The 27190-nt window shown below is 46.1% G+C and overlaps 1 long non-coding RNA gene across 2 annotated transcripts in view; it reads right to left on the bottom strand.

Moving 5' to 3' along the window:
- Nucleotides 1-837: 837 nt before the first annotated feature.
- The window catches only part of LOC130681664 (uncharacterized), a 42414-nt gene continuing 16061 nt past the window's right edge, over nucleotides 838-27190 (bottom strand). For both annotated transcript variants that reach the window (XR_008994869.1, XR_008994868.1), the window contains one exon: nucleotides 838-2234. This is a non-coding gene — a long non-coding RNA (uncharacterized LOC130681664). The remainder of the gene's footprint in view (nucleotides 2235-27190) is intronic.

The following is a 27190-nucleotide window of genomic DNA, read 5'->3' as shown; positions in this document are numbered from 1 at the left end:
AAACCAAAAGCTTCTGTGATGACTGCCCTTGTACTGTTCACCATGTAACTTATTCACTATGTAAGAATTTGTTCTCCATGTAAGAACTTGTTCGTTATGCTTCAGAAGATTGGAGACTGACGAAAATTTGGCTTGGGGTGGATTAATGACTGTGCATTGAGCATTGACTCCCCTATACAGAATTTTGTTGTTGTTAACAACCATTTGATCAATAAATATGAGAGATGCCCTCACAAAAAAAAAAAAAAAAAGTGCACACTTCCAATTGTAAAATAAATAAGTAACCGGGATGTAATGTATAGCATAAGGAATATAGTCAAAATATTGTAACAACTTGGTATGGTGATAGTTGGTACCTAGAATTATCATGTATATAAATGTTGAATCACTGTGTTGTATACCTGAAACTAATGTAATACTGTGTGTCAACTACCCTTCAATAAAAAATAATTATCTACAAAAAAAAAAAAAAATCTCTTAGACATAAACATGAGTGACCTCTTCTTGAACATTCTTGAACATATCTCCCTGGGCAAGGGAACAAAAGCAAGGGAAAAAAATGAACAAATGGAACTATATCAAGCTGAAAAGCTTCTGTACAGCAAAGGACACCATCAATAGAACAAAAAGGAATCCTACAGTATGGGAGAATATATTCATAAATGACAGATCCAATAAAGGGTTGACATCCAAAATATATAAAGAGCTCACACACCTCAACAAACAACCCCATTTACTCCTCACTCTCACCCAAGAGCAGAGTAAAATCACAGGCATCTTCATAATACTGGCCATGAGGGGGCATTATAGTCTGCACCAGCAGTGTTAATGATGCTGTGCAAGAAGCATCCTGGCTCTGCGTTTCTGTCCAGTACAGGACACGGACCCCCATCAGGGAGCTGCCGTCACACTAAAGAAAAAGTAGAAGATACACCTGCCCGATACTGCAGGACAACAGAGAGCACAGAAATACAATACCCAAGCAGCGGGCCAAAATACTACCTACCTGAAATGGAGTAAAGCCCCAGATCTACCCTTGGGAAGAGTACCAAGCAGAGGGCAGGTATTCCGAAGTCAGAAGCCATGGCCACTCGGCCTCCCTTTATCAGCGATCTGACCTGAGCCGTAGCCCCCTTCCTTAATGTCCAAAAGACAGGAACAAGTAATAATTTGGGACATACAAAGGAAAAATACATTTTAAAAAGTTTCATACAATAGTATGAAATACCAGCTAATGATACCTTCCAAACTGACACTTGCATATAACCCAGTAGCCAGAGATGTTTGTTATCATGTCGCCTATGCCATGCTTCGTGCAGGCACTTCACATCAGCAGCCTGGTTCATCCTGCAGGGGAGGATGGTCCATTTTACAAATGGGGAAAGCAGGACAATGTAGAGGGGCAAGGGGACCGGTGGATACAGTTACAGCTGAAGACACTGGACAAGAACTGAGATGTTGCTGGCCGCAAGCTCAGGGTTTCTTTTTTACATACTTGTTTTTAAGGTGCTGTGGACATCAGTGCACAATATAATGCCAGGTTCTTACTCTGGTCTGGAGTAAAAGATGTAGCAAAATGTATCATCATCATTATCATGTACCCATAACTTGTGAATCTATTTTCCCCTTTTTCCAGTGGTGGCTTGATTTCCGTGGAAGCGCTGTATTCATTCCACACTCGTTAGCTGTGGACACAGGTCCACGGAATGTGGAGAGGCAGTAAAGCGACATGATGGATGATGGTCCTGTGTTCTTGCCTCTGCTGGCCAGGGTAGCGCCAGGGTAGCTCATGGCCCAAGGCTGCAGGCCCCACATCAGGACACACGGAGCCCCATCACCACCGTGCAGGGCGTGACAAGGGATGCTGAGTGTTAATCGGTTGGCTTACTTCTCCAGAGAGTCTAGAGACCAGGCATTCAAAGGATGAATAATGCTGGATGGTACCCAGGCATTTAGTCTGAAGATTAACCAGCCTTATACAGCACTTAGCGGGCCCCTACTGCGTTACTATATACACGTTCAACACAGAATGGCCCAGCAGCAAAAGCAGACTGTGATTTCAAGGAGCTGCTTCGCGGTCTGAGTCCTGCCACCTCCGAGCTGTGAGACCTCAGGCAAGTTTCTTACCCTCTCTGGGCCACTTTGCTTACCAGCAAAATGTGGATAAATGATGTCTGCCTCTGAGAGGATTGAGAGAAGACGACAAGATGGTCCATGTGACAGTGTTTTGTGAACTGAGATAAGACAGAAAGATGGTTTCAATGACACAATGTTAGTGACAATTTTACGGATTGATTCCCAGACCCAGCACAATTCTCACTTCCATATTCATTTTCAGTGAACAGGAAAATCACGGTTAGAACTTTGTGGAACAGATTGACTCCTCACAGGATTTTCTTTTCTATAAATGAGATTGTGATAACGTGCCCACGGTGAACTTTCACAGTGGGAAGAGATGGATTCCAGAATTCCCCACTTTTTCAAAGCCCAGTCGAGAGACAATGAGAAGGCTGACTTCATGTCCTCTCAGTCAAAGGTCAATGTCTGTGAGCAACTCGGAAGTTAGTAAGTTTAGGCAGGTATTTGTGCACCACTCTTTCCCAAGCTAACTTTTCAATTAAATGGACTTCATTAGAACTGTTAGTTTTGAAAGATTTATGTACCCTGACTTGGCTTGATCTGCAATACTTTGCAGATGCGAATGTAATTTGCATAATTTCATTTACATGTCTATGTCCTACAGTCTATAAAGATGTGAATGCCCCTGTTTTAGGAAGCAGTCATAGATAGTATGGATTTTCTGATTGTTCTTCCCTCAACAGAGATGGTAACCCCAAGAGATGAATTCAACTTTGTCTCTTCCAACAGAGTAGAGCTTTGGGAGACAAGGCACTAGCTGGTCCCCATTGTTCGGTTCCTTGGGACAGAGAGTGGAGCCCACAGACAGCAGGAGGGAGTCAAACCAGGTTGCCAATCCTGAGGCTTCGGTCAGCAATGGAATAAAGGCTGCAGGCCAAAGAAGAGGTTGAGCCATGAGAATAAATCCCAATGTCGTTACCTGTTGGAGTGTCTTGATAATTGCCAGCATGCACTTGGCAATATGAGCCAGGGTCACTTACGTGAATTAAGACAATATAATACTTTGCAAATGGCAACGCTCCAGAAATCTGCTCATCTCAATATGTTTAAATGCTCTGTTTAACATGTGAAGCTCTACATATTAATATGGAATCAAAATGTGTTATGCGGAACTAGCGATTATCTCATCAGCCTCACTGCCTATAGCCAGGCTTCCTTTATTTATTCCAAGCAGACAAAGGTGTTTCCTCAGGGAATCCAAAGAAGGTAGGTCCACAGCTTTCCCAGGTAATTTTCCTAGAAATTTAACTGTGTTTACTGAAAGAAACTCCTCATCCTGTGTTTGTGCTTCCCAGTCTAAAATCACCAAGCTGATGTTCGCCCTACTTCCTCCATTTGGCCTTGAACCCTACTATGTTTTCCTAATGACCCTTTTTCATATGGCTTTTCTAATACAAATTATTTGGAATTTGACTTTCTTATTTCCAGGGACATCAAAATAGAGATGATACACTTTAAAAGTATATTTGCCAGACACTATGTTAACAGTCAGGTCTAAACTTGACTTAATTTGTTTGTCAGGCAGGAAGACCAAAGATCCCTGGCACCCAGCTCAGGACAGGGGCACAAATAGAGTGGAGAGATGCCCCACACTCAGTCCAGCTAGACATGAGCCATGGCTTAAGCCAGGAAGGTACACAGGGGAGCCTCCTCAAGACCTGTAACACGCGGGCTCTTCTAGGAGGCTCAACACCTGAAGTCCCCTTCCAAATCCTTAAGGGTTATGGTCCTTAAGCCAACCATCCTGACGACACTCCCAGTGTCCTGCTCAAAGAAGGAGCTAAGGATACTGCAATCACTACCTTCCCTCTGAAAAAATGGCTCTCGGTAGCATTTGTGCACTGCTACCAGCGCTGGATTACTTCTCTAAGTCAACTTAAAAAACTACAGTGCTAGACTCCAGACTGTGTGTTTAGAAGAAGGAAGCTGCTTCCAGCCTCACAATCGCCTCCCCATCTCCCAGAGACCCCACCTCCGTAAAGACGCACACATGTGAGGCCTCTGACAAGTGCCTATTGGCCTCCAGAGGAAGTGTGACCCTGGCTGCAGCAGTACTGCAGTACCACTTGCATTTTAAATTATTTTATTAGGGCAAGAACTTATGAAGAGTGCAGCATGCACACGTCCAAGCATTGCCTCTATCACACACATCCATCCACTGACCAGAGTACCAGTAACAGTAGTAACAGTAGGAGCAGTAGGCATGGCTAACAGCTACCATTGTTCTGACTACTTCACATACCTAACTTCCAAGCATCAAGTCCACTTTCTGACGTAAAACATTTTTCTTAATGCCTTTTTGCTGCTGCTTCTACCGATGCCAAAACAGAGGCTCAGAGATGCCTGGACGCATGCTCAAGGTTGCACTGCTCAACAGCCAAGGATGCAGGCCCAGCTCCACTTTGGTCCAAAGCCTGGGCTCTTCGCACTGAGCCACATCCAACCATTTCCCACAGCGAGAACGAGGTGGATAAAGGCAAGTGGGTTCCAAGTCCAGCGTGTCAGTTGGCTATGTCTCCTTGGATGTAATTCATGACTCTGGGTACTTGGCTGAAATAGAGCTGGCTACTTCTGTGACCTTCTCTTTCCCTCACACTCCGTTTGGCGCTCCTCTCTGAGTGTTCCTCTCTTTTCTTAACCCACATTTAGCATGTGAACATTGGCACATATTAATAATGGCCCCCCACCTTGTATCTCACTAAGGCATAACTCAAAATGCTCTTGGCACACACCTGATCATCTACATTTGCTCTCTTACAACACTAAACTCTGTTTTCTACCTTTATCTCGTATCTACCTACCACTTCAGCATTTTATTAAAAATAATAATAATAGAGAAATGTGGTATCCACATATAAATCAAGTTTAAAAATCAAATGAATAGTCATATTTGAACTGACTGTGTATAGTTCATAATGCATGAGCAAAACCGAAAGCTTCTGTGATGACTGCCCTTGCACTGTTCACCATGTAACTTATTCACTATGTAAGAATTTGTTCTCCATGTAAGAATTTGTTCGTTATGCATCAGAAGATTGAAGACTGACGAAAATTAGGCTTGGGGTGGATTAATGATTGTGCATTGAGTATTGACCCCCCTATACAGAAATTTATTGTGGTTAACAACTATTTGATCAATAAATATGAGAGATGCCCTCACAAAATATATATATATATATATATATATATATATATATATATATATATATATATATATATATATATAAACACACTTCCAATTGTAAAATAAATAAGTAACCGGGATGTAATGTATAGCATAAGGAATATAGTCAAAATATTGTAACAACTTGGTATGGTGATAGCTGGTACCTAGAATTATCATGTATATAAATGTTGAATCACTGTGTTGTACACCTGAAACTAATGTAATGCAATACTGTTGTCAACTACCCTTCAATAAAAAATAAAAAATAAAAAAAAAAGACTATCACACAATTTTAAAACAGAGATATAGAGTGATTAACCCACAATGTAGAACTCTGTTCTGGAGGCTGAGACTGGCTGTTACAATGTGAAAACACTTATACAGTCATCAGTCATCTGAGCCAAACCCTGTTTTAGTGCAGGTCTGGGGATTTCTAATGGCCTCTTTAAGAATGTCCTGTTTCCCAGCAGCAGAAGCACAGAACCCAAGAATGGACTAATAGTTACCAAAGGGAAAGGGACTGGGGAGGATGGGTGGGAAGGGAGGGATAAGGGTGGGAAAAAAAGAAAGGGGGCATTACGATTAGCATGTATAGTGTGTGGGGGGCATGGGGAGGGCTGTGCAACACAGAGAAGACAAGTAGTGATTTCACAGCATCTTACTATGTTGATGGACAGTGACTGTGAACAGGGATGTGGGGGGGACTTGGTGAAGGGGGGAGCCTAGTAAACATAATGTCCTTCATGTAATTGTAGATTAGTGATACCAAAATAAAATTAAAAAAAAAAAAATGCTCTTGGGCGTGTTATCCATCTTCCATAGCCTGTTCTCCCATATTGCCAGTTCCAGGTCTTTCTCCAGCCACGTAGAATAAATAATGAACTTCTTCTAGAATTGAAAATTAATCTGGAGACAGAGGATTAAGAGGACAGGTCCTGGGGAACATTTCACCTCCTTCCTTATATTAAATGGCTTCACAATATGTTACAAGTCTGAGGGTGTGAATTGTAGCCCCCTGAAGTCCGAGTTAATAAAAAAATCTGTTAAATAACAGATTAAAAAAATAACAAAATAGGGGCTATTCTAAGTGGGAAAGATTACCAAATTACAGACTGTGTTCTTTAATAACGGGTTCTACATCTCCAGATTATCCTTCATTTTATGAAGCCAGGCACTTTATAAAACATGGATCTCGTTAACAGTCTACTTCCTCCTCCGGGAACAATCCTACCCTCTTCTCTGCCCTCCTTCTCCCTCCCCTGGCTGACCTTGGTCATACTGTGGGGCTCAAGTCAGCTCTCACGCCCCCCACAAGTCTGCTGGCTCTCCACATCTGTAGTAGGGGACCCTGTGGGGTCCCCAGATCTCTGTATGCATCCCCCCATCACAGCTCTTTGAGACCTCCCCCGTAGTCCTTCCCACCCCCACTCCTCACCAAATCCTAGGAGATGTGCACGTTCATGAAAATAAACCCCCATGGGAATCATCCAGCCAACGATGTGACCTTGAAGTCCATGGCTCTCCCTGACTCTGCCCTGGGAACACCCATTCTCATGGCCACACCCTGGCTTTTGTCACCATCCAAAAATCTTGAACTCCAATATTCCACTCTCTGCCCATATTGTCTTGTCCTCTGAGTTCTCTCATATCTTTATGAGCTGCACTTGCTGCCTGCCCTCACAGAGTGTTCCGGTTTCTTGTTGTCTGTTCATTTATTTAATATTTTTTAACCAATAACACTTTTCCTTCCCTGCCAAGCCTACATCCCCAGATGGGTTATCTGAATATTCCTCTGTCTGCTTACCTTGTATCTCTATGTTTCTACCACATTGCTCAGGAAAATCCAAACTCTGAACTCACTGTTCCAGTCTCCCTTCTCCAACCATATGCCCATCAGCTATGCATTGGCCAAAATCCCAGGCAGCTCTCGGGGTCGGTTCCTCTGCATATTCATGGCTTCAGAATTCATTTGCGCCTCTAGCACCACCCACCAAACCTTTGACTTGTCCTTGGTCAGCACCCTCTTCCAATCTCTGTGATAATTATTTCAAATGTTTGCCATTCTGTTTCTATCCCTTAGATTCCTTTCTTTCAGTGGATAATCTTTCCTCATCCTTCATCAATGAAACTGAAGTTATGAAATGTCATCTCCCCCATTCTTCTTTCATCCATATCAGTTTTGATTCATTCCTTCCATCCTCAGAGGATGTAGATCCTTCCTCCCATTAATGGTCAACCTTCCACCTGGGACCTCGTACTCTCTCCCCAGACGCTCTCTCTCCCCGAGGCTTTCTCCATTCTCCAGCGCAAGATACCCCCACCCTCTCTCTCTTCCATGGGGAACTTGAAAAAAAAAAACACAAGGCAGCATCCTAGCCTTTAAAGAATTTTAAATCTGCTTGGAGAAAGAAAACTGAGAGACATTAGTCCAAAGAATAAAACAGACGGGTTGAATCCCCAGCCTCATGAATACAGTCTCATGAATCTACCGCTCAGTCATCAAAAGCCAATACTGGAAGGGACTCCAAGGTCATCTGATACCCCTGTCCCAGGCAGGCATCCAACTAAATGGACCAAGAAAGACAGTTGTCTCACCTCACATTAAAAAATCTCCAGAGACAGAAATCCCAGCAAGTTTCCATCCCAAACTGGCAGTTGCACTGCCCTTAGGAGCATTCGGAAGGGATATACTTTGATGGTGAGCCAACCCTTTCAATTTTCTCCTATTTCTTAAAATGCCTCATTCAAAAGGACCACAAGGCAATCAACTAAAATTACTTTCTGGAAATGAATCATGTGAAACACTGGGAAAGTACAATCAGACTATCAGAGTTACAATATATCAGTCTCTTTTTGGAGGACTTGATGGCCTTTGGGAGATAACCTAAAAGAGTAGGGTGACCTTTGCCTGGTAGCCAAGGGTAAACTGAGCATTTCTAGAGGACCTCACACACCACACATACACACACACACACACACACACACACACACACACACACACACACAGGCTTATTGCCACAACCAGAATATCTGCTGTCCCTCCCTCCCTCTGCTTTTCATTTCTCCCCAGGGGGTTCAGTCTAAAGCCTTGAAATTTGCCTGGCCTGCTTGTTGGAACTCATCCAAATCTGTCCAGTGACTGACAGATGCTTTGCAACAAGGTCATTAACCCTGGACAGTCAGCAGAGCCCAATGCAGGAATCATTAGGTTGATGCTCTCTGTCGGCTATGGAACAGCTCCATTTTTGCTCCAGCCTCCAGCATCACAGACAGACACAGACAGACCCCGGGCTAAGAGCGAGGACCACTGCACAGGGCAGCCAGACTGCCCCAAAGAAGATTCCTGCCATTGAATGGGAGACCTTCTGTAATAGTCATTAGTAAAGTAAAGCCATGTTTTAAAGTTCCTGCTTATAAATATTTCCCTATGATACAGCCAAATTTCATGTCCAAGATATATATCCCCAAATTTTCCACTCTTAAAATAGTTTTCCTTCTTGGAAGGATTTAGTCACTGAAATGCACAAAGAACCCTCGGAAGACAGTGTGGTGGTGTATTTCAAAGAACAGGCAACAAAATTAAGGATAGGACTGAGAAGCTAGACCTGTCTCCACCACTAATGGTATAACAATGAGCGAGTTCTGAGTCCTCTATAACTCTGACCACAAAACAGAAAAATTAACAACTGGGAACTCAATGCAGATAACTGGAAGGAAAGCCGACATATGTATTTATGACATTATTACTTTGCATACTTATAAATTGGACTTTGTTTTTAATGAAAGGAACTAAAATAAATTAATGACTTAATTTATTCATTTATAATCATCCTTCCATCAACTTCAAGAAACATCATGGCATGGAAGAAAAGAGTACTGTATAGGGAGTCACTTAACCTCATTTCACCGGTAAGAAATCCAAGTCCCACAGAAGTTAAGCGACTCAACCAAGAGCTCACAGCTTCACAGCTTTGAAAAAACTAAGTCCAAATTCCAACCCAGTTCTTCTGATTCCAAAATGTGGCTCATTCTCTATAAAAGGAAGTTGCTACAGGTTCTGCATAGCTTATCAGACAGACTTGCCAGTTACTGCCTCTCCCAGAATATTCTTCCAAATTACAATACCACATGCCTCTTGCTGAGCAAACTCTACATCAAATTTAAAGTCTCTGAAGTCTTCTAAGCTCCACCAGCTCTATCAGGTCCAGTACCTGCAGCCTCAGTACTAAATATATATAATTTTGTAAAATTATTATTTGCATGTATGACAGCTATTCAAAAAGAACAGGACTCAGGAGAGGAATTCCTGGTACAACAGGTATAGTTTGGCAATTTTGCTGGAAGCTCAGTATCCTATTAGAAATGTGTATTTCGCATTAGCTATGACCACTTTCATGTAGTCCTCAAGAAAAATGGCCACTTTTCTAGACTACAGTGGTTAAATAAAGAGTTCTCATAAACAGAGTTTCCAACAAAGTACTTTTGTATAGACATAGATCATCGGCTTACTAAAGTGTACATGAAGTTCTTTGGTATATGATCAACTATTAAAAATAGGGTTAGAACAGTGTTGTCCAAAACACACACAATGCACACAATTTTAAATCTTCTGGTGGCCACAATTTTAAAAAGGTAATAGTGGAAATTAATTTTAATAATGATTTTCAATGGGTGAAAATAATTTTAATAACTCAGTATATCCAAAACATTGTCATCTCAATATGCAATCAACATAAAAATTACTAACAAGATATTTATATTCTTTTTATTTTCATACTAAGCCCTAGAAATCTGGACAAGCCACAGTTCAAGTGCTCAATAGCCACACATGGCTAGGGGCCACTGTATTGAATGGAGCAAGGTTAGAGGCATCTGCTCACCCACAGGGAGGCTCATGGTGCCTTTTAGGGGAAAAAGTGCAAGATAGAAGATGTTAGGAAGTAAAAGTCATGATCTACATGTCAGGTATGGTTGTGTGGGCTTGTATGAGCAAAATGAAAGAGGCTAAACACTGTATACATCAGGCCTTTTAACACTGGTCATTTCATGAGTACAGCATTTGTGTGGGCTGGTAGTAGATCGGATATTACTAGCTATTTTACATATGTCTTTGTATTGTTTCACATATCACAATGACCCTGTATTAATTTTGTAGTTTTCCTTAATCTACTAATAAAGTGGCCAGTGGTCAGGGGAATAGGCTAGAGGGTGGAGGGAAGAGACGAACTTAGTTGATAGAGCAATCAGGCAGCGCAACAGCTTTCAGGGGGAAGGGAAAGTAAAGAAATTTTAGATCTTGCTCAACACATGTAAAGACAAAACCAAATCTGTTTGGAGATTAGAAAAATAATAAATTGTCCTTCAAATCTTGGACTCAAAGAGTATTAGGGGATCGGAAGGCACCTCTTCCTGCCGCCCCAATGAAGGAACTCTTCTACCTCACCTTGGCGGGTGGACGCTTGATGTCTCAGCAGGTAGAGTCAAAGCTGAAGGCTCGCTCCTTGGTCAGGAATCCCATTGCTTCCCAGCTGCCGGCCTTCTTGACCCACGTTACACCCCACATTCCAAGGAAAGCACCCGAATTTAAAGAGTCAACTAATAACAGAGCAGAAGTGGTAAGACAGAGCTCCAGTCAGACCAAGGCCACAAGCCGCTCTGAGGAATGGGTAGCAGACAGCAAGGTACTTCTGAAGGTAGATGAGGGTCACCCAGCCCGAGCCTGCCCTGGCAGAGAGGGGCCAGGAACCGGCTAAAGAAAGGGGTTCAAGGAGGCCCCAGGGTAGACCCCAAAGATCACACTCACCACTACCCGTGACAATTCTCCCCGTAATTCACCAAACTGTGGCATCGTCTTTGCACAGTGGGAGAGTGACATGGAAATCTGTGCCAACAACCCTGAAAATACCAATAAAAATATGCCCTGATACACACAATTGACCACCTAGATGATTCAGGGAAATTAACTGCCAACAAGAGTTGGCTAAATATCTGGTTTTTCTATTCCACTTATGCTTGGAAAGCAGACCCCTTAAAAACAAGATAGCATGTGAAGCTTAAACTATTCTAAAATGTGAAATCTTAATTAAAACAAAAAAGATAGCATGCAACCCTTTTCCCACTCAGCTGGAATTCTACTCCATGGTCCTTTGCCTGGATGATAACTCTCCATGTCCTGCTGTAATCAACATGAGAGACTTCCACTTACAAATCAGTTATCCGAGGGCCCTGTCGAATGATGAGCTAATGCCCTTCACTCTGGTGGACTCTCACACTAGCATATGTAAAAGAAACTCCCACCACAATGAGCCTGAGACTCAATTTCCAAGTTCTGAATGGAATAAATCAACAGACACTGGTGATCAGAAACAAAGTCAGCTGTATGGAATCAAGGTCTAAGGAAAGAAGACAGACAGAGGACATATGGATACAGTATGATGGGTGGAAATGGGTAGAAGCCATGTAACAGATCTGCAGTTGGCTGGGTGCAGTTACTCATAGCTCTCTGCTGCTTTAAGTCTCTCTTCCAGAAAAACAGAGAAGAGTTTAAAAGGAAAGTTCAAAATACAAATAAAAACGTGCTAGATATACATTGTTTAGGACACCCACTTAGGGAAAGAGCATTAATTGTCATTTGGGGTCTCATGATCCATCTCTTCTAGTGTCCCTTTGGTAATGTCATTGAGGCATTTTAAATCTTCCACGACATCAAAACTTGATGATTATGTGATTTATTCCAAATAGCCTTTGATTCCCTTAATAGCCCATTATGACTATACATCATACATTAATTTGTCCAAGTTCTTGCATTTTTCTTTTATCTCAGACTGTGCTACATTCAAGGGAATAAAAGTTCCATAAAAGACTTTATGAAGGTTTTACTTGTATTTGCCCTAAAATTGTCTGTCTCAGGCTTTAAGGGTTGTCTATTATTGTGAGATTTGTTATCAATTCCATGTCTGTGCCATGGTATATATTTATTACAAATTTTTATGTTGCACCTTCATAATTTTCTTAACTTCTAGTGTATCACCCTCAACTTAGATGTTCAGGATGGCTAGAAAACCAGCCCAGACTGGACTGTTCCTATTGATTCTGCTTGGAAGATTTTCACAGTGACTAATTTCTCCTAGAAAAGACTTTAAGAGCCTTAGCCTCACTTTGAGTAACCCACTTTATGTCAAGGTATGAGGTCTACATGGAACGTCCAAGAAAGAATCTAAATAGAGGAGTGGTAACAAAAAAACATGGCACTTACTCAATAAGTTGCCTGCTAGACTAAGAGCATTAATCACCTGTCTCTAGCTCTTTATCTTCTTACCTCTGTAGGGCAAGAAAAATTTTTTCCTCTACCCTTCAAGTTTCTTTTGGCTGGTCTATTCATTAAATTGACACAAGATAGATTATCAGGAGGAAAACAAATTTAATTACATACGTACGGGAGCCCCATAAAGAATAGGAGACCCAAGGACAGGTTGGGCAATTGAGGCTTATCACACATCCTGAACTAAGGAATGGGATAGGGACCTGGGGCTTCAGAGGGAGGAGGAGGGTGATTCACAGGACCACGAGGACAGATGTTTGGTTATTAGACATTTCTCTGCCATACATATTTCAGATAAAAATTTATCTCTAGTAATAGCCCTCTCTCTGGGCCAGGTCCCTATCTAAATTCTTTTAGGTAGTTAGGGAAAAGACATAAAAGGTTTTCTTCAGTCGGTTGGGTCTCGATTACCTTCAGCTCAAAATAATGCACATGCCAAAGTGCATTATTTCATTCCCTCTCACCTCCTACTCATCCTCTGGTTTAAGATGAGGTGTCACTTCCCCCAAAAGCCTCCATGACCTCCCACGTCCAGGTTGGATGCCCTCATGGGCTCCCACAGCACCTTCTCATCACACTACATTATATTATAATTCCCTTTTATTTATCTGTGTCATGTTCCCCAAACCAGACCATAACTCCCATGGCAGTCTTATGCTCAGATTATGCCCAAACCTAGCACAGTGCAATAAATACATGAGGAAAGCATGGATGAGCCAGTTTCTCATAAATGACAAACTTTTTAACTGCTCAATAGAACTACCTAATGTGCATCCTTAATCGGTTTATAACCCAGATGTGACCGAGTCCCAAATGAAACCGCCATCACACCATCTACTCCCCTTTGAGCAGAACCCAGCACTTGAACACATCCCAGGAATGGATCAAACTTCATAATTCATTAATAAAAATAAACGTTTTATTGAAGATAAAATCCTTCATGGGAAGGCAGAGAAGAATGTTTATAGTCTCCTACCACAAGCAAAAATTACCTTAAAATTCCCTGTATGCTTTTCCCTTCTTTCCCAGGAATTCTCCTCTCACAGCCCCTTCGTCCCCCCTCTCTCCTCGAAGGCCCCCCTCCACCGCCTCAGCAGCCCCTCAGTTACTCTCCCCCTGCCCTTAGCTTCTCTCCATCTCCCTGGTTTCAGTAAAAGAGTCACCCTAACTCGCATCTGCCCCTTCACCACAGATAAATGCTTCACCTTGGAACCCGCCCTCCTCCGAAAGCTGAACTGCACGTCCAAACTAAGTGAGCTTCCCCTGGAACCTACTTTCAGATTGCAAGTTTATAGAGATTAGAGATCACGTCCATTTACCCGACCAGAGCGATTCCATATCCTATCTACCGTCTCAGCCTCGACTCCTGAAAGGCTGACTAAAAGATTTTTTCCTTTTATTCTGAGGGTCCTGAAACAATCACCTCTCTACTCCGCAACGGGAGCAGAAAGTGTTCTTACATATGTTTCAAGCACCTTGAAATACCTCCTACTAAGAAGACATGAAAGATGAGTAATTGTCTCAGTCAAGGTTCAAGCACAGAGGCAGAACCAGTGGGAGCTACATACATTTACATACATTTAGAGATTTATTACAAGGAGCTACCTACGCAGTTGTGGGGGTTGGCCCAGCACACCTGATGTGCCGCAGGTGGGGAGTCAGAAAGGAAAGATCTCGGTTGACATGGAACTCACAGGCATAGGCGGCGCTGCCATCCAAAGGCAGAATTCCTTCCTTCCCTGGGGGAAGCCTCAGCCCCACTTTTAAGGCCTTCCACCTGATTCAGTCAGGCCTGCCCACGTGATCTAGCTTAATCTCCCTTCCTTAACGTCACCTGATTAGGGGCCTCAACTGTATCTGCAAAATACCTTCACAGCAAGACCTAGATTAGCACCTGGGGATTATAGCCTAGCCAAGCTGATACACCGAAGAAGCCATCACACTGTAAGGAAAACGAGCAGCAGCATTTGTGGAGCATCTTGTGCTAAACACTTCACGTACATTAGTCCTTTACTTGTCATAACCACCCAGTGTGATGTTATCATCTCCATCTTACCCAAACTCTTCAGCTGATTACTGGTTAAAATGCCATTGTAAGGCAGCAGCTTGTACTCTGACCCATTCTAGAGTTATTAAACAACTGCTCCATACTAGTACGAGAGGAAAAAGTAGAGGAGAGGAAATCTCTTCTCCAACATCTAGCAGGGTGGGCCTGAGACCAGGCTCCTGGTCGGGGCCTCAGTACCCCAGCCAGCATGAGTCAAGGTTCCTCAGACCTGCACACCAAGGTTCCTAAGCAGGAGCATTCATGCCATTTGGGGCTGGAGAACTCTTTGTTTGGGGCTGACCCCCATTCCAGCTGTGACAATCAAAAACATCCCCAGACTTTGCCAAATGTCCCTGGGGATGGAGAGATGGGAGAACAGCAGAATCCAGGTGAGAACCACTGATACCAAAAGTCCACACAGATGCCTCCTATGAAGGCTTTGCAAAATAGAGGGCAGTGGTCTCTCTCCAGGGAGCAGTCCCCTTTTTGGAATCCCATGCTCTATTTCTTGCCTTCAGGCATATTCCGCTTCTGCAGCAGGTCCTCCCCTGAGCCTGCACAGTAGCCATTTCTCCTTCAGATTCCCTGAGCCCCTCAGGTCTGGGAAAAGTGCCCCTCCCGCGTGACCCCCTCACTGAGGCATTCACTGCCTGGCTTCCTTGCCTGGTCCCCCTGCTGGCACATGTTCTGATCCAGCACCAGCTGGGTCTTACTAGGCACTCCGGATCCCACGCCTTTCACGGTGCTAACACTCATGCTCCATCAATGCTCTTTTCTAGGTAATAGCAAAATCTGAATTTTATTGATTGTTTTACCCTGTGCCAGCCATTGTGTTAAAAAAAGAATGAAAGGGTGAATTGTAAATGAGGGATGCAGGAATGAATATTGAATGGAAACCTAAAATAAGCCACATCTTATCCATCGTGGTCAGAATTGTACTGAATATCTCAATACTGAGAGTGTTCCTAAATACACTATGCAAAGACTAACAACTTTCAAAGAATTTGAACCCTATTGTGATATCGTGACATAATAAATGTATGTTCTGGTCTTCACCCACAGGTCCCAAAACCTTGGAATTTCCTGAGGGATAAGAGCAATGTTATAACATTTGGTCTTCCATCCTCAGCCCCTTTAGAGCCATAATGGTGAAATGGATGTCTTATTATTCCTAACAAGCCCCTTCCCACCACAACTGGGTTTATATTAATGAGGTGCCTTTTGGACCCACCTAAGGATGGGGGCTGGTTACCAGCGTGTCTTGCCAACAGGTTTCAGCCCCAGACAAGTTCACTATGGATTCAATGAGACCAAAGAATGATGGGAACATTTGCTCCACGACCTGAGGAGGGCGCTGCACCTCTCCTGGAAGAACCCACGGTTGCAGAGTCCTTTGGGCTTTCCACCAGCTTTCAACCAGGTGGGGTTTCACCTGAGGAGGGGCTGGTGCCTCCAGCATCGGCAGGGCCTCCACCCCCACGTGTTCATCAAACCTCCGCTCCCCCATTCCTGAGGCTGACGGCTCCACTGCATCTTTCCCCTGCCCCATGGCACCTGGCAGCCTGCGCTCTCGTGCCACTGCTTCTCATGCCGCTCTTTCTGCGGCCACTGCTCCTTCTCGTGCGGCTTTCTCTTGGGCTACCACGACATCCTTTACCATTTCCACAGAACTTCGTAGTGATGCCATTTCAATCACCAACAAATTTTCTCTCTCTTGGGGTAGAGCCCAGTCCTCCACCCCTTCCCAGTACCACATGTCCACAGGGGGACACTTGAACGTCTCCCCGTCCATAGGCACAGCCTGCTGAAACACTCCTCCCATGAGGGCAGCCTGCTCTTTTCCTTGGTGAACAATGAATCCTGCCAACCATTGCCAATTGTCTTGCCAATGGGTTCCAGCCCTGGACAAGTTCATTATGGATTCAGTGAGACTGAGGAATGACAATGAAACGTTCTTGGGGTGAAAGCGTTTATATCCAACTTTATTCCCACAGTGGCAGGTCAATCACTAGAATCCCGTCCACTCAGCAAGTCTGCAGGCAGCAAGCCGGGCTCTGCCTCTGGGCCTCTCTGCCCCTGCAACTGTCTCAGTCTCTGTCCTCAGCACTGCCACCACTCCAGTCTCGTCTCTGCTCTCCTGCAGACTTGCAGCCATGCCACCACGTCACCCAGAACACCAGGCAGAGCTCTTTTATAGAGAGTTAATAATGACGTATTGTTCACACATGTGTAGTGAGTAAGCTGACCAGGACCAGGTGAGAATTCTGGCCATAGGAACCTTTGCTTTATCCACACAGGGGAATCAGCCTGAATAGACAGCTGGAACTTTCAGCCCCACTCCTGATTTCCTAGGAGGGGAGAAGGACTGGAGGTCACACCAATCAACAGTGGCCAACGATTTAATCAATCATGCCTGTGTAATGGAGCCTCCATAAAAACCCAAACCAGGACAAGGTCTGGAGAACTTCCAGGCTGGTGAACCAGAACATCGATGTACCCTCGTGCCAAGTCCAAACTTCATGAGGACCGAAGCTCCTTTGTTCAGGAGCTCACCCTATGTATCTCTTCACTAAGCTATTACGGGGTAAATGGAAGTTCCTAAGGCCAGGACAGGATCCTCACCTGAACCGTAACAACTTGATCTAATTGGCCTACTGCTAGGCTAATGCTTCCACACCCATAACCAATGGAGCTATTACTGACTGAGTCACTGTATAAAGAGCTCTGCCCAGTGCTCTGGGTGGAGGCAGAGAAGGAGGTGGATCACAGACCTGCAGGCTTTCGGATGCAGATGTGATCCTAGTGCTCAACCTACCACCAGGAGAATAAAGCCGGGTATAAACCCTTTTACCCCGAGAACATTCTGTTGTCATTTCTTGGTCTCACTGAATCCATGGTGAACTTGCCTGGGGCTGGAACCCTCAGGCAAGACAGCTATTTATTCGGATTCCTTAGTATCCTTAAACCAGCCATCTACTGAGTTAACTGGTTTCCTGAGTTCTGTGAATCCATGTAGCAAATTAATTTGAACCCAGTGAGGGGGCTGTAGGAACCCCTGATCTCTATGTAGCCAGTCGGTCAGACGCACAGGTGACAACCTAAGCTTGCATTTGGCATCTGAACTGGAGGGACATCTGTGGGACTGAGCCATTAAAATGTGGGATCTGACACCATCTCCAGGTACACGGTACCAGAATTGAGTTGAATTGTAGGACACACAGCCAGCATCTGAGAACCATTTGTTGGTGTGGGGAAAAAAACAACCTATTGGGATTTGGTTCCAGAATTGCACCTATGAAATTCACTTTACATTAAAACTTTGGTGAACATAATTAGTCCACTGGTAATGACACAGGGGACCATTTAAGGTATTTCCATCTTTAGTAGCCATTATTAGGAATATAAATTACCGCCTCTCATTGGTGAGAGAAGAGTTGCACACTATATAGTTCTTGTTGACAGAACACCAGATAAACAGCCTCTTCTGAGGCAAAGACATGGATTCAAATACAAATTAGGCCACTTTTGAACCCCTGAACCATAGTAAAAGAGTCCCCAAATTTCCCCTCCCCTTAGAGACCGTTACTATAGGTGCAAAGAGACATTTCTATTTGGTCCTTGCCTGAATTTTACCCAAGGGAATAAAATGTTGTATTATTTGAGCCAGATCCATCAAAACTAATGAGCCCTCTGCCCTTTATGGTCCTCCCTCTCCATCATGGAGTATTATCGGCGACCTATGAGTTCTCCCCTTCCAAGAGCCTCCCGGGGGGCTCAGCCACAGAACTCAAGCGTAACTGCCTCCCAGGCCTTTGTGCAGCCCTGAATCTCTGTGCAGAGGGCCATGCTGAGAATCAATTCATCAGATGGCTCCGAAGAGCTCAGTGCAATTAAGGATATGCAATCTGGAAAAGCCCCAAGCCCAGGCAATTTACCCAATGCTCCCCGTTCAGGTGTTCCAAAGGTAACTGGCTCAGCCCTGTTCCTCCACTGGCAAGAGGAGTGACCTAGAAGAGGGACACGCATGCTCCTGTTCAGGACTCGGTGGCCATTTTGAACTTACAGAAGGAGGGCAGATGGAGACGTAACCTCAAATGAATATTCATAAGAAGAAAATCAATTATCCACCTTAAGTGCCACCTGCCCTATCAATCCAACTTAGCCCACAGCTGCGGGAGGCAGGGGTGCATATGGGCAAATCACAGGCTTCACCTCAAAGGCATTCACAGAGTCCAAGGGTCCAGTGCCAAGCCTTGAATTTTTGCCACCTGACCTCAAAAGATGGAATATTCTGTGTTTGTGACCTTTAAAACAGGAACTAAAGCCATAGAAAGATGGCATAGTGTAATGGAAAGAGCAAAGCTTTCCAAGTTAGACTGGCCTGGGCTCGAATCCCAACACTGACCCTGCTCAGCTTCTGCCCTTTAACTTGATTAAACTGGACGGATTACCCAGACTCTGAGCCTCACTGTCCTCACACAACAGGGAGAGACACCTCCCTGTACGGGGGGTGGGGGTCAGGGCAGAGGGCCTCAGTGAGATAACCAGTACAAAGCACCCAGGCATGATGGGAATGAACCGCCTTTAGGTCCTCCCGTCCCCCCAGGTATACTGGGTCATAGGAGAGAGACTGGAATTGTGTCAGAACCACTCAAACTGACTGCCTAGTGATGGATGAAGATGTGTGATCCCTAGAAGTTTACGACTCCACCATAGGACTTTTTAGAGACCCAAGACATATTTAAAGGATCTAAATATTAGTATAAAATGTTTCTTTTACTGACTCTTTTTCAGCTATTATCTTAAATAGTAGAGCTCCCTTGCATAGATCCTTTATTCCTGTATCCAGAGCTACTACAAGGACAGGGCCACCAGGTTTTACCTGGTGTTAAAAAATTTAGAGGGCCCCAGAATTATAAATTGTGATTTCAAAAGGATTTTACAACGTGGCAGAAATGAATGGAAGCAGAGAATCAAGATCAAAGGCAGAGACCCCCATTTGCCCACGGGCCTCTCTGTGAGCTCAGGGACCCCCGCCCCAAGCTCATACCCCTTCCTCCTCCCCCTCAACTCCCCGGGGAGGCGAAGGAAGCTGGTGTTCCCCAGCAGTACGAGATTCCCAACATTCCCCTGAAGCCATCCCAAAGCGGACTTGGGTTTCCAACAATGAAAATTCCAGCATTCAACATAATTCCCTTAATGCAGAAAGTGGGTGGGTGGAGGAATGGCAGCTTGAAAGGGGAGTCCGATGAAGAAGACAATTTCTATTCCTGAGTGTTTGCAGTTTGTGCCCAGACTGCATTCTTTTTTGCCTGTCCTGTTTGTTTTCCCAGTTTGTCAATCTGAGCATGTGTTTGAAAAAGGAAGGAGGAAGAGAAAGGACGGTGCGTTTTGTCACCCCATCCCACGACACCCTGGCCTTGTAATTCAATGGTGCCAAGAGAGAATCGAGTTATTCTGACTCAGGGCTGCAGAATAGCTTTCCTTGGCCAACCCGTAATAGGCAGCAGGTCATTGGAGGCACCTGGGTCCCTTCCTGCCTTTCACACAGCCAGGTGGCCACCATCATTGCTATTCCTTCAAGCGGGGACACACTGCCAACAACCCAGAGCCTTCTATAACCTGAATTCTGCTTTTACATCAAAATTTCTCACCCGCCTCCCAGGGAGTGGGACAAAAGCCAGGCTCAGTGTTGCAGGCAGGCTTCACCCATGCGATACGTCTATCATCTCCCAACCTGTCCATGACCTTAACACCCCCACCGATAGCTGGGGCTGCCCCTCAGCTGCCAGACTCACCCAGGACCACCCCTCAGACAGAAATGGGCAGCATGGAGGAGAGAGGGCGGCAAACGAGACCTCTCATGCATCCTCACGGCCTCTCCTAACCAGAGGGGAGAGGTGACCTCACACCACACCATCATCGGAAGCCTTAGGTGGTCCACACCAGCACTCACGAAACCTTGGACTTGAGAGTGGGAATGAAGTGCAGATTTTCCCCCTCAAATCTGGGGTTGGATAGGAGCGCCAGAAAGGGTGGGTCAGCCTGGAAGAGGGGGAGGAGGGAAGGGAGAGAAAAAGAAAAAAGTTGATTCATAAAACCCTGCTTTTTGGGCTGAGCCCCCAGGCAAGTCTTTTCCCACACGTTCCTGACCGTCCTGCTCCACCACAGCCTGACTTCCACGGGCTTCCAGAAAGCCCCAGAAGGAAGAGTATAACTCCTTCCCTGCACCCGGCTGCCTGGAGGCCCTCTCTTCGTCTCCCCCCCACACACAGCCTGCCTCTGGCCTCCCCTGTGACCTGTGTGCCCTCCTCCCCGCCCCGCTGGGCCCCGCGGTCCTCGGGAGCGTGGTCTTCTGCCCGCAGGCCGCTGCGCTCACTGGCTCTGCCCAGCCAGTCTGTCCCTCCGTCTGTCGCCGTCCCCACCCCATCCTTCAGAAACACCTGCCGTGCCTCTGGTTCCGCAGAGGCCCTGATGGGCAGGCTCTACGCAGAGCGCGAGGGGAGCCCATCAGAGCACAGAACCCGAGTCTGTCCTCGCCGCCCCCCAGTTCTCCTCCAGAACGTTTCCCTGCTCTTAGTATTCCGCAGAAGGCCCGATCGGGGTCACTGAGGGCGATGAGGACAAACAGGACACAGCAAACGAGGTCCTCACGTGTCCTGCTCCGGGACGCGGGGGCTCCGTGCAGCCGGCAGTCCCCTGAGCGGCCCTCGGGTCGGGCCCGGGGTTCATCAGCAGAGCCTGCCCAGCTGGAATGGCAGTGAGCGGCGGGAGGGTGATACAAGGGGAAGCCAGGTGTGCCCCCTGCAGGTACGACGGCGTCGCTTCATCCAGCTTTAAATCTACAAGGTGTGACGTCTAGGCAGACATGGCGATCTCCCTCATGTTATTTATTTTTGTTTTTGTTGATAGCAACTCTGGACACATGGCAGTGTGGGTTGCTGTATATATTCAGGCCCTGACAGCTCCACACACAACGGGGGAAATTCTCCCGTGCAGCCTGCAACCTGAAGCTGGGACAGAGCCGGCGTCCAGGCCCCCGCAGGAAGGCCACTCAGCCACGGCGGGGAAAAGGGCTCACTCGTCTGCCTCAAAGTTTCCTAGAGAAGTCAGGATCCTGCCATCACCTCCACGCTACCTGATCGGACGGTGAACAGTCCTATTAACGTTCGCCTTCAGCCAATGGCACCTGGCTTTGTGAGAGGCTGGACAGAGACCTCACCATCCCGCCCCAACGGTCCTTCCAGGAAAAGAGATGGGGGATGAGATGTTAAATCCTGTGCCCCACTCACAAAACTAAGCCGATTCAGAGATGAATCGGTTCTCGGGACAGTGCCTCCGCATTGCATCTACCACACTAACGTGCCCTTCCCTCCCCCTGCACCCCTGAACTGTGGTCTTCCTTCCTCCTCCCCACTGCCCGTCCCAGGCCTGACCCCAGGGCAAGTTCTTCCCCAACACCCCCGACCCCGGTCATGGAACCCTCGCTTTTGCACAGGCTGCTACCTCTGCCCGGAAAGCCCTTCCTCCCTCCCCGCCCTTCCGTACAGCAGGAGACTCCTGCTTCCACGCTCAGCTCTGAGACCCCCACTCCCAGGCCTTGCTGACCACTCCCTCCTTCCCCACCTTGCAAGTGCCCCTCCTAAAAAGAGGCTACATTATTTTGCAATTACATGATTTACATGCATCCTCCCAGGAGTATTTTATTTTGTTCAGCCTTATTTTCTTCATCTCTGTGCCCCAGCACAAGGAGCACTTTAGATTCATTGAATACAGCGACCAAGGCCAAGATCTCTCTACCAAATGCTTCAAATCTTTGCTGAAACCAGCACTGCAGCCAGAGCTGTCTTCCTGCGCCGCTTTTCACAGCAGGGAGCGGGGTCATAAAGGAAATCCATATAAACTGTGCTATGAAGCCAGGTATGGTAGCAAAACCCCTTAGTAATCCAGGAAGATCAACAAGCTGCCAAGGGTCAGAAGACTGGAAATCCCCCTGCATGGTGGGATACGTCGGATCCTGACTTATCAGCAGCGACATCCTCGGTTGTCTGGCCACGAGCCTGAGGACGCCAGGGCTGCAGCCAGCAACGCAGGCCCTAAACCAGCCCCTTCCCTCTGAGGGCCCGTAGGCGGAAGCCCCTCCCACATGGGGCGCCTGGGGCCGGGGTGACCGCAGACTGGACGGCCACCGGGAGCAGGATGCTTTATCAGACATTTTTACCCTGCTGGCTTCTTTTGCAAACTATTCTGTCACAGAACCTGGGGACACATTTCATAACCGCAAGAGCTTCAGCAGACAGAAAAGGGGGACAACTTGCAGCCCCCTTTTCAAGTAATTCAAAGAATTACTTGAAATGGGGGGATCATAACAAAGGCTGTGGGTCTCTGTTACTCCATCTGAACATTGCTGGACTCCAGGCCCAAGGGCAGCTGCCTCTTGATAGCATAAGCCTTATATGTATGGGGCCTGACCTCCTCTCAACCATTTCTTTTGGCAGAGATAGACTCTGTAAGGTGGGAGATCTTGACTGTATCCATGGGGAAGAAAAAAATATCAAACTTGCACCCAAACAAGCAAAATCCTTTGGTGTTTCCCATCCACTTGTTTCTGCCTACACCGTTAAAAACAGGAGAGGGATCATGAAGACTGGCAAGGTGAAAAGAGAATGTGATCTGGAGTTACACAGCCCAAGGTTCAAATCTGAGCTCCACCATTTACTAGCTGTGTAACCTTGAACAGCAAATGGACGTTGCTAAACCTCAGGTGCTTCACCTGTAAAATGGCCAGGAAAACTGCAGCTCAGAAAGCTGACCTGAGAGAGAAATAAAATAATGGCCACAAAGCATCTGGCAGATTTCCTGCAATGGACAAAGCTCAGTAAATGGTGCTCCTTTCACTTCAACCCAGATTCAAAAAGTGCAGGTGTTACATGTGTACAAAGGGTTTCATGGTCGTGTAAGTTTGAGAAGAACTTGGTTAAACAAATTAAAACCCATTTCTTCTCTGCAGGACTTCTCAGAGCCTTTCACCTGCCAACATAAGCTATGAATTTCTAAGAGGTGCTGCAGTCTTCAGGCTTCCAGGCCACTGTGGCCACAGTCCCTCTTCAGGGAACATCACTCAGGAGTGGTGCTCCCAGAGGGTTGTCGTTTAGGAAATGCTGCTTTAAATTAAAGCAAACATAGCAATTCAATGTCATATGACTCAGATGACCCTTCTTCTGGAATCTATAAATGGCCACCGTGTACAAATCCACTCTAAATAGGGGTTTCTGGGTCAGCCTGTACCTTGCAGAGAAATTTTCAGCCATCTTATTAACTTTTCAACCCTCTATAAAGGAAGCAGGCTAAAGATTCCCATGCCCAGTTGGCAGAGTTAGAAACAGACAGCCGGAGCAGTTTAGCCAAGGAGCAAACCACCGTGGAAAGAGGGCATGGCCTCCTCGAGGCTGTGGTTTAACCCCAAAAAAATGTATTCTATTGTCCTTGTCACTTCTGCTCATCCATTGTGGATCCTGGAATGGCATGAAACAAGCCAATACTGCTCACAAGTGGATTTCATCTTGCAGAGGAAGGGAATTAATATGCACACTCAGTCTTCCCAAAACTTATCTATCAGGTATGAAGAGCCACTCTAGACACTTTAGTCCAATAAAGTTCTGCCTAGAGACCTGCCTAATAGCTTTACACTTTAGTTTGTGGATTAGATTCAAGGACAGTTTATCCCTTCATGCAGATGAGAATGTCAGATGGCTCACCTTCACCACTGTCCCCAGAATCCAGTGGCACACTTAATCCCACCACTAGCAAATGCACAGTACAGTATCAACTTTGGGGGGGGCGGGGATTGGAGAAAAGAGCTTTGAGAATAAGGGTTAATATTTCCAAGTCTCACCCTCAGAATCCCCCTCTCCCACCCTCCCACTTCTTCATTCCCCACCTCCGGGCTCCCCCCAGCTGCACCCCTCTACTCTTCGTGATACCCCAGCCTAAAGCAGTGCCCAGCTCAGTCACTGTGCAGAAGGAAGAGCCATCTGTTGAGCACCTACCCTGAGACGTCCTCTGTGGGGATCTTCACACCAGCTCTGGGAAAGAGACTCCCCATTTAACAGATGATAAAATCGAGGTTCAGACGGGTGAACAGCATGCCCCAGGATGCTCTTGCGGAATCACAGGTGGGGCTCAGGATGACTGAGGATATGGTCAGCCAACTGCCCTGAGCCTGAAGTGGAGGGTGTCTGCACCGGTCATTGTTGGGAACCGTTCCACAATCTCTGAACATCACTGAAAATGGGAAATGTCACGGCTCTAATACTGTAATCCTGCAACAATAATTTCTCTCCTTCACCAAGTGCTTCCTGTTTGCCAGGCATTATTCTGCATGATTTCTATGTTACATATCTACTAGGCACAACATCCCGGTTACCTAGATATGATTCTTGTCCCCCATTTCACAGAGAGAAAATTAAGGTACATAAAAGCCAAATGCCTTGTCAAAAGCCTAAGAGCCAGAATTCAACTCCAGGCAAGACAGCCTGGCCCCAGAGCCCACACAAACTCTAAGGCGTGAGTTTTTGCCCTGCTTATGCTTTCACGGCAGGGTGGACTTTTCCCCCCATTAGACTGACGGCAACTTGGGTATAGTGACCAAATTCTGTTCATCTTGTAGATACATGTGTGTACAAACATACACAAACACCCTAGCACAATGGCACATTAATTTCCAATTCCCTACATTAATTAATCCCACACATTTTTCTTTTGTTGTGATCCCATTTTATAGGGGAGAAATCATGTATTATTGGTCCCATTTTATAGGCAAGAGGTTACCTCATCTTTGCAAATAGGTTTCAGAATGCATCAAAAAAGGGGGGGAGGGGGTGTCCACTTGGAACAAAGTGCCAGAAGCAATACCTGAGAATAAGCTCGTCAGAACTGAGCACTTTTGACCCTCAGGAGGAAGCCTAGGGGACAACCTGGGGAATGGCTCTGAGGCAGTCTCCCCAGTGATCGCCAGCGAGCCGCCAGCTGAAAGCCAGTCTGAGGAGCTTCTCTGACGCGAAGCTTTGAGAAGCACCTGCTTCAACCCTGACAGCCACTAGACCCACCAAGGACCATGAAAAATGAACAGGTGCCCCAGTTCTGTCTGTCCAGAGTGAGCTTTGGCAGATCAGCGTCTTTTAGGAGCTCCCGGCTGGTTCCGTCACGCAGCCAGGGTTGAGCCCCGACATACTGAACTCAAAGCAGGAGGGATTTGTCACTACAGAGGCTGAAAGTACGTGATGCAACCACAGCCCAGAGGACTAAGCCTCCCTTGGGAATGGTGTGTTCTCATTACGTTTCTCAAAGCCCCTTCACAAACAGGAGTATGTGACGTCCGTGGACAGAGAAGGCAGAGAGCTGAGGTGAGCCCTTGCAGAGAGAGGTCAGTGGCAGGTGGAGACTCTCAGCAAGTCACCAATTCACCAGTTAAGGGTCCACTTGGCACCCACCAGCCCACCAGCACAGAGAGGGTTCTGCTTGCAGGCCACTCCAGGGCACGTGGCTAGCGGCCCACCTAGCACAGCCCACAGTGGGAACTCGGGGACATGCTCAGATGACAGGAGCATGTCTGAATCGCTCAGTACAGGACACCCAGTGCCTACCTGGCACATATGAGGCTCCCAACAACATTTGTCCCAAAAACATTTGTCAAGTGACTAAAGAAATCAGAAACACTATACAGTCAGGGTTGAGCCCCGACACACTGAACTCAAAGCAGGAGGGATTTGTCACTAGAGAGGCTGAAAGAACGTGATGTGACCACAGCCCAGATGGTCCTATACAGGCAAGGATGGTCCACAAATTCTCAAAAAGTCCATGAGGGGGGAGTAACTCACATGACTAAGGCCACAGACATTTCAAAAGCACTCGTGACTATGTGCTTCAAAAAACAAGCACTGCATCAGAGCAACCAAGAGCTAAAGAACTATGTCTTTTTATGATTTCATCTATGGTACATAACGTCCGGGCATATGCCAAGCATCGTATAAAACGGTTTTAGGCACAATCGAATCTTGGCTCCAGAGGAACCCAGAAAAGACAGAAACCAGGATTAACTTGAATTTTACAGATGAGGAGAGGGCAGCTTATAAAGCAACTTGGCCAAGGTCAGCCAGCAAGCAAGGAGAGGGGCTGCCTGATGCCACGGCTGTGCCCTTCTCTCTCTGCTCCCCACAGCAAGGTATGAAATATGCTAAGTCAGAGACTCGCAGCTGCAGGTTGAGTTAAAAGAAACAGAGTGTGGACATCCAAAGGCCAGACCCTCTGTCCCCCAGGTACGGGGGGTGAGAACAGGACCTTGTGCTTTGAGGGAGGCACTTGTAAACCCCATCAGTCCTGGTGGACATGGAAGACCAGAATGGGGTCATCAGGGTCATCCAGCTGATGCTTCCTCTCCAGGGAAAGCCCACAGCCATTCCAGGGGTGCATAAACAGTCACATCTCACCCAATCAGCTCATGTGTGGAACAGCATAA

Source organism: Manis pentadactyla, chromosome 19, assembly GCF_030020395.1.
Source record: "Manis pentadactyla isolate mManPen7 chromosome 19, mManPen7.hap1, whole genome shotgun sequence".
Taxonomy (NCBI): domain Eukaryota; kingdom Metazoa; phylum Chordata; class Mammalia; order Pholidota; family Manidae; genus Manis; species Manis pentadactyla.
The sequence above is the reverse complement of the archived record's forward strand: the minus strand, read 5'-3'. Positions and strand labels throughout refer to the sequence as shown.